This window comes from Enhydra lutris, unplaced genomic scaffold (genome assembly GCF_002288905.1).
Source record: "Enhydra lutris kenyoni isolate GAN:26980312 unplaced genomic scaffold, ASM228890v2 scaffoldscaffold45, whole genome shotgun sequence".
Classification (NCBI taxonomy): domain Eukaryota; kingdom Metazoa; phylum Chordata; class Mammalia; order Carnivora; family Mustelidae; genus Enhydra; species Enhydra lutris.
In genome coordinates this window covers 7,195,250-7,204,611 of record NW_019154129.1, presented here as the reverse complement: position 1 = coordinate 7,204,611, position 9,362 = coordinate 7,195,250, and positions in this window count along the sequence as shown.

Below are 9,362 nucleotides of genomic sequence, written 5' to 3'. Positions count from 1 at the left end.
CAGTTCCCTGTATGGCCATAGGGCCCCTGGTTTAGCCCTTCGTCAGTTGATGGACAATTGTGTACCTTCTGGTGACTGAGAGCAATGCCGCTATGACATTCCTGCCCAAGGCTTTGGGCGGACATGGGTTCAGTTCTCTTGGCCACATAGCTAGGAGTGGAATTACTTGCAGCTTTGTGTTTCAGAAAATCCTTCTTTAGAGCTACATACCAACATAGTAAGGTGAAAAGACAAGACATTGGGGCTCGCTTCAAAATCATATGGGGGCGGGGAGTGGGGTACCTGGGTGGCTCTGCTGGTTGGGTCTCTGACTCTTGATTTCGGCTCAGGTCATGATCTCAGGGTCCTGGGATCAGCCCTGCTTGGTGGGTGGGGGGAGGGGGGGGTCCTTGCTCAGCGGGGAGCCTGCTTCTCCCTCTGCCTGCCACCCACCACCACTTGTGCTTGCGCTCTCTCTGTCTGACAAATAAATAAATAAAATCTTAAAAATAAAATAATGTTTTTAATGTTGAGGCTTGTTTTACAGCAACTTTTCTGTCGCCTTTCAAATTCCCACCTAATTGCCTCTGGCAGTAGAAATGTCACCAAAGGTGCCTCTGGGAGGCTCAGTCAGTCAAGCGTCTGACTCTGGATCTCAGCTCACGTCTTGATCTCAGGCTCTTGAGTTCAAGGCGGATGCTGGGCTCCGCCCTGGGCGTGGAAACTCCTTTAAAAAAAAAAGGGGGGGGGTCAGGTGAGCAGTGTATGTCATTTTATATCTCATAGCCACATCTAAAAAAGCAAAAAGAAAACAGAGGAAATTGACTTTAATTGTACTTTTCTTGAACCCACTATTTCCAAAACACAATCATCTTAACATATGAGCAATTAAGAAATTATGAAAAAGATACTTTACATTCTGTTTTCCTGGAGGACCTTCCAGCCCTGGGTACAGCATGTCCCCATTTGGCCCCGCCCTTCTCAGGGGCTCCATGGTGATTCATGGCTCCCAGACGACGGGACAAGGAGGCTTTGTCTGGTGGCATTAGAGCACTGATTCAAAAGCTCTTGTGACTTCTATTTTAATTGGTTTTGTCCATCTACAATGAGAATATGTGCCCACAGAGGCAGACACCCTTTGTGCCTTTCTAAGTGCTATACTGTGCATTACCTCGAGATGGTGAGTAGGTAGTGAATGAAAGACCCCGAGAGTGTGCAGGGTAGGAATCTCTCCCCATCTCACAGAGGTCCAGGTACCGCTGACTCTGTCTGGGTAGCCCTGGGCACCACCTGACCCCAAGGAAGACAGGCACCCCCAGGGACAGCCCACAGGAGGGACCCACCTTCCTCCCTCTGCCCCATGCTTTGGCTTCCTGGCCACACTGCCCTGGCAGCCAGCATAAAGGACAGAGGCCAGGTCAGGTGGGCGGAGCCCCGTGAAGTGGGCGGAGCATCTGTGAGAGGCGGGAAGGGGAGAGGCAGGAAGGGGAGAGGCACAGGGTCAGCTGCCCAGGATCAGGGTGGGAGCTTTGGGCCCCATGAGCTTGGGTGAACCCTGGCCTGCAGGCATAGGGTTGCCAGATGAAATACAGGACCCCAGGTAAATTTGAATTTGAGGTGAGTGACTGATACTTTTTTTAAATGTAAGTATATCCCAGATAGTGTGTGGGATATACTTACACTAAGAAATGATTTGTTGTTTCCCTCAAGTTCCATTTCCCTTCTTTTTGCTTGTGAGATCCTCAGTCCTGCTTGAGGAGGAATGGCAGAACTTCTGCCAGGTTCCAGGCGGGCAGATCTTAGGGCCAGCGAGATCTTAAGGAGTGCCCTCCGCAGGAGTAATGGGTTGATCTGTGTCTAGTGCCTGGCATGGAGATCTGTGTGCTGACTGTCCTTCCTGCAGCTGCCACTCCTTGTCCCCTCTGCATATTCTCTCCTTGCTGAGGCCTCCTTTTCTGAAGTCCTGTGAAGCTTCATCTTGCCCCAAGCTTGCTTCCTCTCCAGTCTGCCCTTGTCTGGTAGGGAGACCAATCGGGCATTCCCCCAAGAGGGGACATTCTGGGTGAGACCAAAGGGACAGTCAAGCTTCGATGTGCTTGGTTGGCTTCCCAAGGAACTGGCAACCTGGCCAGGCCATGGAGGAGTCAGCACACAGGCCAGAGAAAGCCTCTTGTCACTCAAGGGCTGGGACCAAGGACAGAGATGGCAGGTCCACAGTAAGGCTGGCCTTCTTGTCCAGAAGCTGGGAGAGTGGGCAATGGCTCTTATCCATCTTACAGCTCTGGCCTCCTCTTGGAGCAGCAGGAGCTTGCAAATCCCTCCCCCAGGTCCAGTGCTGGGGATATCATAATGCTGGTCTCTCCCCCAGCAGCAGGAGGTCCAGCTGGATTGCCCCCTGCTAGAGAAGATGGTTTCCACCACCATGCCCCCATCAGGCCCTGTTTGGAGGGGACCTGAAGCCTTTTCTACCTCACCTTCTGTCACTCATCATGTTCTGATAACACTGGCCAGACTCTAAGATTTCCAGAGACACCCAAGCTTCTCCCTACCTCAGGTCCTTTGCACCTGCTGTTTTCCCTGCCAGGACTTTTTAGGACTGAAAATATGAGGACTCTCTCCATGAGGCTTTCCCTAACTCATGGCTCATGTTTCACCTAATTGCTCAGTCCCTCTTTAGGGTCTGGGACCTAGGCGTGGCTTGTCCTTTCTAGCACTGTCCACAGTTTCAAATCATCTTGTTTATTAGTAAAGCAATCTTTCTCCTCCCCACCCACCACTAGTAGTATCTCCATCAAAGCAGGTGCCCCTTCTGATAACTTAGCCAGGGCATACTGTGGATATTTGAGAAGTTTACAGTTTAAAGTAAGTGAATGAAGAGTGCACAGCTCTAGGAACTGTGCTGTGCTGCAAATCTCTGCCTGTTGCTTAGACAAGGACTTTGGAATCAAGGTCAACGGTGGCCTGGATCCACACCTATGGAGGGAAAGCCCAGACACCTCCTGACTGTGGGCCAGTCTGTGCTCCAGCATGCAGGGAGCTGCTACTTACAGGAAATGCTCTATTGAGGAGAAAGGGTGGCGCGTTGTTTGGCCCAGCGCACTGGCCCCGGTCCAGACGGGTCAGGAAGACTTGCCGCTATGTCAGCCCACGCTCAGTTCCTCCCAGGAACAGCAGCTGCCCGTGGAGAGAAAGCATGCTCCCCAAGAGAAGGCCAAGGGGCACCCATCCGTCCTCTCCTCCCCCTTAATAAAAAAAGAAAAGGGAAAAGCAGCTTGGAAAGTATTTTAATGTCTCCCAAGAGGCAGCCAAGTGCGTTGGCTAAGAGCACAGACTTGGTAGTCAGCTCACCCGGACATGAAGCCCAAGGCCACTGCTGGTCAGCCGGGGCATTTTTAGCAAGTCACTTAACCTCTGGGCCTCACTTCTCCTGGGTGAATGAACTAGGGTCATCGTGGCACCCACTTCTGAGTGCAGGTAGGACAGAGTCAAAGCCTTACTCTTTTGCCACATGGTCAGAACACTGCTGGTGCACAGTGTTTGCTAAGTAGATTATGTCCCTCCACCTCATGACCACCCCAGGAGGGAAGCAAGGTATGTGAGGTGGTACCCATTTTATGCATGTGGAGACTGAGGCTCGGGGAGGGCTTTTGAAGCAGGTGTGCACAGCTCATGCACGGTAGAACCTCAGGTGTCCTACGCCCGGCTCACAGCTCTTCTCGGCACACAAGGCTGGGGGTGGGGGACATAGTCCCCCCCAAACTCTTGACCTGGGGTTGTCAAGCGGGGCCAGATCTGATCCCCAGACCTGTTTGAGTTGGGTCTGAGTAGATTAAAAGGACAAACAAGAATGGAGTCAGTTGCCAATATTTGAAAATCGGATGTCACCATTTATTTCTTTGGAAATCCACATTTCTGGGCTTATTTGTTGTTGTTGTTTTTTAAGGTTTTATTTTTAAGCAATCTCCAAACCCAACATGGGGCTCCCACTCACAACCCCAAAATCAAGACTTGCATGTTTTCCTGACTGAGCACAGGGACTGTCCCCCTGGAGATGGGGTTCACCTTCCCCAGTCGTGAGTTTGCTCATTTATGGTCTCTGCCTCTGGTAAATTTGCGATCGCTCCTTAAAATCCCACTATATTTGGCGGTACTGCCCAGGAGCAGACCCAAGCCTGTGACAAGGACCCATGAGAACACCAGCTATCAGGCACTGTCCCCAGGGAGGGGGGCCCCCCCCCACAGGCACGTGTTGCTAGGCAAAATCCCACTGAACCTGTATGAGCTTCCTGAAGGTGCCCTAATAAAATACCACAAACTGAAGAGCTTGGACAACAGATTTTTTTTTTTTTCCTCACAGTTTTGGAGGCCAGAGATCCAAGGTCACAGTGTTGGCAGGGCCATCCCTGCTCCAAAGATACTAAGGGCAGGATCTGTTCCAGACCCTCCCCCAGCTTCTGATAGTTTTGGGGCAACGTAGCTCCAAACTTCACATGGCATCTCCACATGTTTGTCTGTGTCCCATTTCCCCTTTTTAGAAGGGCTCCAGTCATGTCGGATTGAAGGCCTACCCTATTCCAGTAGGAACTCACCAAAACTAATTACACCAGCTGTAACCTTATTTCCAAGTAAAATCACATTCTGAAGCGCTGGGGGTTAGGACTTCGATGGAAGAACTTGGGGTGCAGGGGACACCATTCAGCCTGTAACAGAAGCTAACTGCTGCTCACCCAGAAAGTCCTCCCTGGGGAAGGAGCAGGAGGCTTTCTACACACCCCCCCCACCATCAGCCGTTGCTTAAGCGCTGCCTCGAGCAGGGACAGGACGTGCCGGGGGCTCTGGCTCTGGGCACACACCGGAAAAGCAAGTCCCGGCAGACTGGGGGTCGTCCTCCCTCAGAGGCACAGGTGGTATGTTTGGGAGGGAAAGTTCACGGGGGGCCCGGCAGACATGGAGGTGGGAGAGGGATCCTAGGGGGTGTGGACCCCGCCGCCCCCCTCCATCGAATGCATGGAAGGCATAACCTTTACCCCACATCGGCCACCCACTAGCTGGGCTCGGAATGACCCTACGTGAGTCACCAGCAGCCGAGCGCCTTCCTTTTTCTACATACCAACCACATTCCACATTCGTTGGCACTGGAGCTGCCAAGGACAGAAGTGGACTGTACCCACCCACCCCCTTCCCCGTGTCCCCAGAGGCGGCTGTCACTCAAGGACGGTCAGCCAGTGGTGGCATGTGGAACCCTCGCACCTGTTGGCCTCATTGCAAGAAACACAACCCCCGCTCTAAAAGCTCTCCTTGGTGGGTACTCAGGGCATCCAAACCAGCATTCGCTGGCATTCACCAGCTGGTGAAAATAAGCATCTGCATGCGGGAGGGGCATCAAAATGAGGCCAAGTGGTGGTGGTGGAGGGGGGGAGTCAGAGAGGAAGGGTTGGTGCCGGCACCACATGCGATGGTGCCAAAATCCGTCCCTACCCCAGCGGCCTCAGCATGTAAGTGCTATGTGTAGGACGCATGGGACCCCGGCAGCCTAGCTATGGGCACCTGCTAAGGAGCACAGTTCGAAGAGGGATGAGTTCACGTCCCTGGCGTTCCATCTCCTATACTCCAAGATGGGAACGATGACCATCCTTCCTCAAATACAGGCTTTGAGCACCACCCGGCAAGTGGCAAACCCTTGATGAATGAGTATCCGAAGTTATTGGCTACTTGAAGCCACACTCAGGGGGCTTGGCAATCCCTGGGGAGGAGAACATGGACAGGCTGGACTATAGGCAGGTCCGGGCATGGTTAGATTTAAGGCATTAACTGAACATGGTCACACTTGGATTTTATCTGGAGCAACCTAGCTGCTTCTTTAGGGTTCAGGATTCAATTCAACTTTCTTCTCGGTCCGCTGTGAATGCCAAGTGACCTCCATGGAGCCAGTTGCCGAGAACATTCGGCCATAGCTCCTGCCTCCCAGAGCCCTACACGAGATGACTAGCCCATCCCAGGGCTGGCTACATGTTGCCAAGGGACCCTGAAGACTCAGTCTTCACTTCTCAGACCCCCTTGGTCTTCACATCCCCAGGACATGGCACTTGTAATTCAGACTCATAGCTCAAATCACTTTTGGGGACATTCAGCCAGTAGCAGAGACCTTGAGAAAGGCCTCCCCCTGGACTTGACTGGTCCAGGCATGGCCCCTTCGGCCTGTGGGGCTGTGCCCAGGGGACTTCTCTCGGGATCTCTAGAGTCACCAAACGCCCTTCTGCAGTGACGAGGCCAGCTTGCGGGGACTCATTTTTCAGATGGGAAACTGAGAAGGAAGGGGCCCGAGGCCAGGAGGCTGCTGGGGGAGACCGAGCCAGGCCCTCCCCGGCTCGGTCTTTCCCCTGTACCCTTACGCCGCCACTCCCTGAAATCCATCTCCGTATCTGGGTCAGGCTGTTGTCAAACAGTAACCAGATCCAGTGGGACTCCTGCTTCACACTCAAAAAGGCTTCCTCTTGTCCACACAATCAAATCTCAGCTCTTGACCCTGCACGGTGGGCCCTGAAAACTGCCCCCCTGGGGGCTCGGGGCTCCGGGTGCCTCCTGGCGCTGCACCCAACTCGCTCCTGCCTCGGGGAGTCTGCCCCTGCTGTCTCCTTGTTGGACAAGCCCTCCATGTGCTCGGGCACACTTGTCACATGGCCCTTCTGTGTAATCGTGCAGGCCACAGCTCAAAGGTCCCTTCCGCAGCAGCCATGGTCGGGGTCCCGCCAGGACCTCTTCGCACTCATGGTTCCCATGACTGCAAGCACCTTCTCTACCTGGGGGCTCCCTCTGTCTTCCAGAAGCTGCTGGGCCCAGCATGGGAGGTGGGTTAGTAGAGTCCCCACCAGTGACTTTTAAGAATTGGTGTCTCAATGGTGCATACCCTCACCCCCATGTGGGGGGGTACCTCTGAGGTTCCTAAAGCCCCCTATAGGACTGAGCCCCGGCTGCCCACAAGGGTGATCTGCTCCAGAGAGCACCCCAAAACTGGCCCCTCCTGTACCCTGGCCTCACCTCCCTGTAACCGTGGTTGAACATGTCAGAAAAGATGTGTCCACATCCTAACCCCTGAAACCTGAGACTGGGAACTTATTTGGAAAATAAACACTTTGTGGACGTACTTAAGGGTCTAAAGGTGAGACTACACTGGACACCATGGGTGGCCCCCACACCCAGTGACCGGGGTCCTTACGAGAAGAGAGAGGACGCAGAGAGAAAGGAGGAGAGCAGGTGCAGACATGGAGAGACACAGAAGAGAAGGCCACGTGGAGGCACAGGTAGGGGTTGGCGCCACTACCAGCCAAGGAGCAGCACGGATCCTTGGCAGCTCCCCAGAAGTGGGGAGAGCAGAGGGATACAGACTACCCCCACCCCCCGCCCACCCCAGAGCCGCCACAGGGAGCCGGCCCTGCACACACCTTGACTTCAGACTCTGGCCTCGCGTTGAGGTAAGCCCCGTTAGTGGCAACCTGGGAGCCCAAGGGAGCAAATACTGCATCAGAGTCCCTGAGCCCTGCGTATCCCACCTCCCTGGACACGTCACTCCATTGACCATCTTCACCTGCAGAGATACAGGTGACTTCTTTGCTTCCGGTCTGGTCCCCTCACTAGAATGGACTGCTGGGTCCTGACTGCCCTCTTCCCTGCCCTGTACCTCCAGCCATGGGAAAGCACTCGACTTGTGACTTGTGACACCCCCTCTGTATACAGTGGGTAAATGAATGAATGCATGAGCCATGAGCCCCTGTTCAGTGCTCCTTCTCCCTCCCTCCTCACCTCCTAGCTGATGGAGATGGAAAAAAAAAAATACACACACACACACACACACACACACACACACACACACACACACACATATATATATATATATATATATATATATCTCCCCCACTGAACTTGGCACAGATCCCAGAGCTCTCAACCCCAGCTGGGCTGTAGAATCCCCCAGAGAATTTTTGTACAAGATCCGAGCCCCACCCAGCCCCAGAGACCCCAAACAACCTGGTCTGACGTGAGACTCTGGCTGCGGCATTTTTCTGAAAGTTCCTCCAGATGATGCCAATGCGTGAGCAGGGTTGAGAAGCCCTGGTTTGGAGGGAAGGCGAGGGGACAAGACAAGGTTAGAGTTGTAGCGTGACGAACCAGCCCCGTCTGCCCAGCCTGAGGGCTGGGCTCCCCAGATGCTGGACTTGCAACTGCTAAACCCCGGACCACCCCCAGCAACCCAGGTTGAGTCGGACCCCTAAGCGCTCCCAAGCCAGCTGGGTGGTATTTCACTCCCGCCTAGAGGAAAGGGTCCCTGCTGTCTGCAGGAGAGGCCGTGGGGAGCCTGCTCGAGCCACCTGGTCCTAACAGAGGGGGCAGGGCCGCAGCTGGATAGCGTGGGGGTGAGTTGGAGGCCCAGGGTCCAGGCAGCTGGTGCTAAGGAAGGATGGGCAGACCCTGCCCCCCCCCCCCCCCCGGCAATCATGATTCTAACAGAAGGATTTTCCCCTGTGGTTTGTGGGCACTGCAGACTCATCGTGAGAGTCTTTCGGGGTCAGGTTGGGACTGTTTTTCCCTCGGGAGCCCCTCCAGGGCCTGGCAAAGAGTAGGTGCTCGGTACACAGAGGTTGAGTGAACTGGGGTATACAACACATCGACCACCGTGTCAGCCAGGAGCACCCAGGCCTTTCTCTGCTTCCTCTTGCTGTACATACCCCAACGCTTGCTCTAGAAGGACCCAAAGCAGATGCTTGATGCATGGATGTTGACTAATAGGAGGAAAATATTGACTGCTTTTCCTGAGGTGCTCCTTTCTCACTCTAGCCTCTTGCCCATTACCTTGCGAGGGTTTTGGGGGGGTTCTCCTCACACCACTCGATGTGTGGGTTCACCCAGCCACACAAATAAAATTACTCTCTGTTCTTCTGTTTGATGAGTGCCAAAACCACCAGCAAACCCCAAGATCTTCTTTCACTGAAAGAGAATTTTTAGCTGCTTCATGCTAAAGACGAAAGACTGCCTTTCTTGGCTTCCCCCGCAGTTAGGGGGGTCATGTGACCAAGCTAGTAGGAGTCCATTGTACCACTTCTGGGTTCTGCCTTTCCCTCTGATGGAATACAGTTGTGATGACAGGAGCTGGAGCAGCCACTCTGGATCATGAGGTGGAAGCCCTGAGCAAAGATGAGAAAGCCAGACAAGAGAGGGAGCCTGGTTTCTGTCCCATGGAGCCATGTGGCTTATTCTGAATGGCTGACAGGTTTACGGTTACATGAGAGAAATACACTCCTACTGGTCTGTAAGTGCAGCCATCACTCTGTCTTGTCTCGCACACCAGGTCATGCATAAATGGCTGGATGGATATTCATCCACTGTGG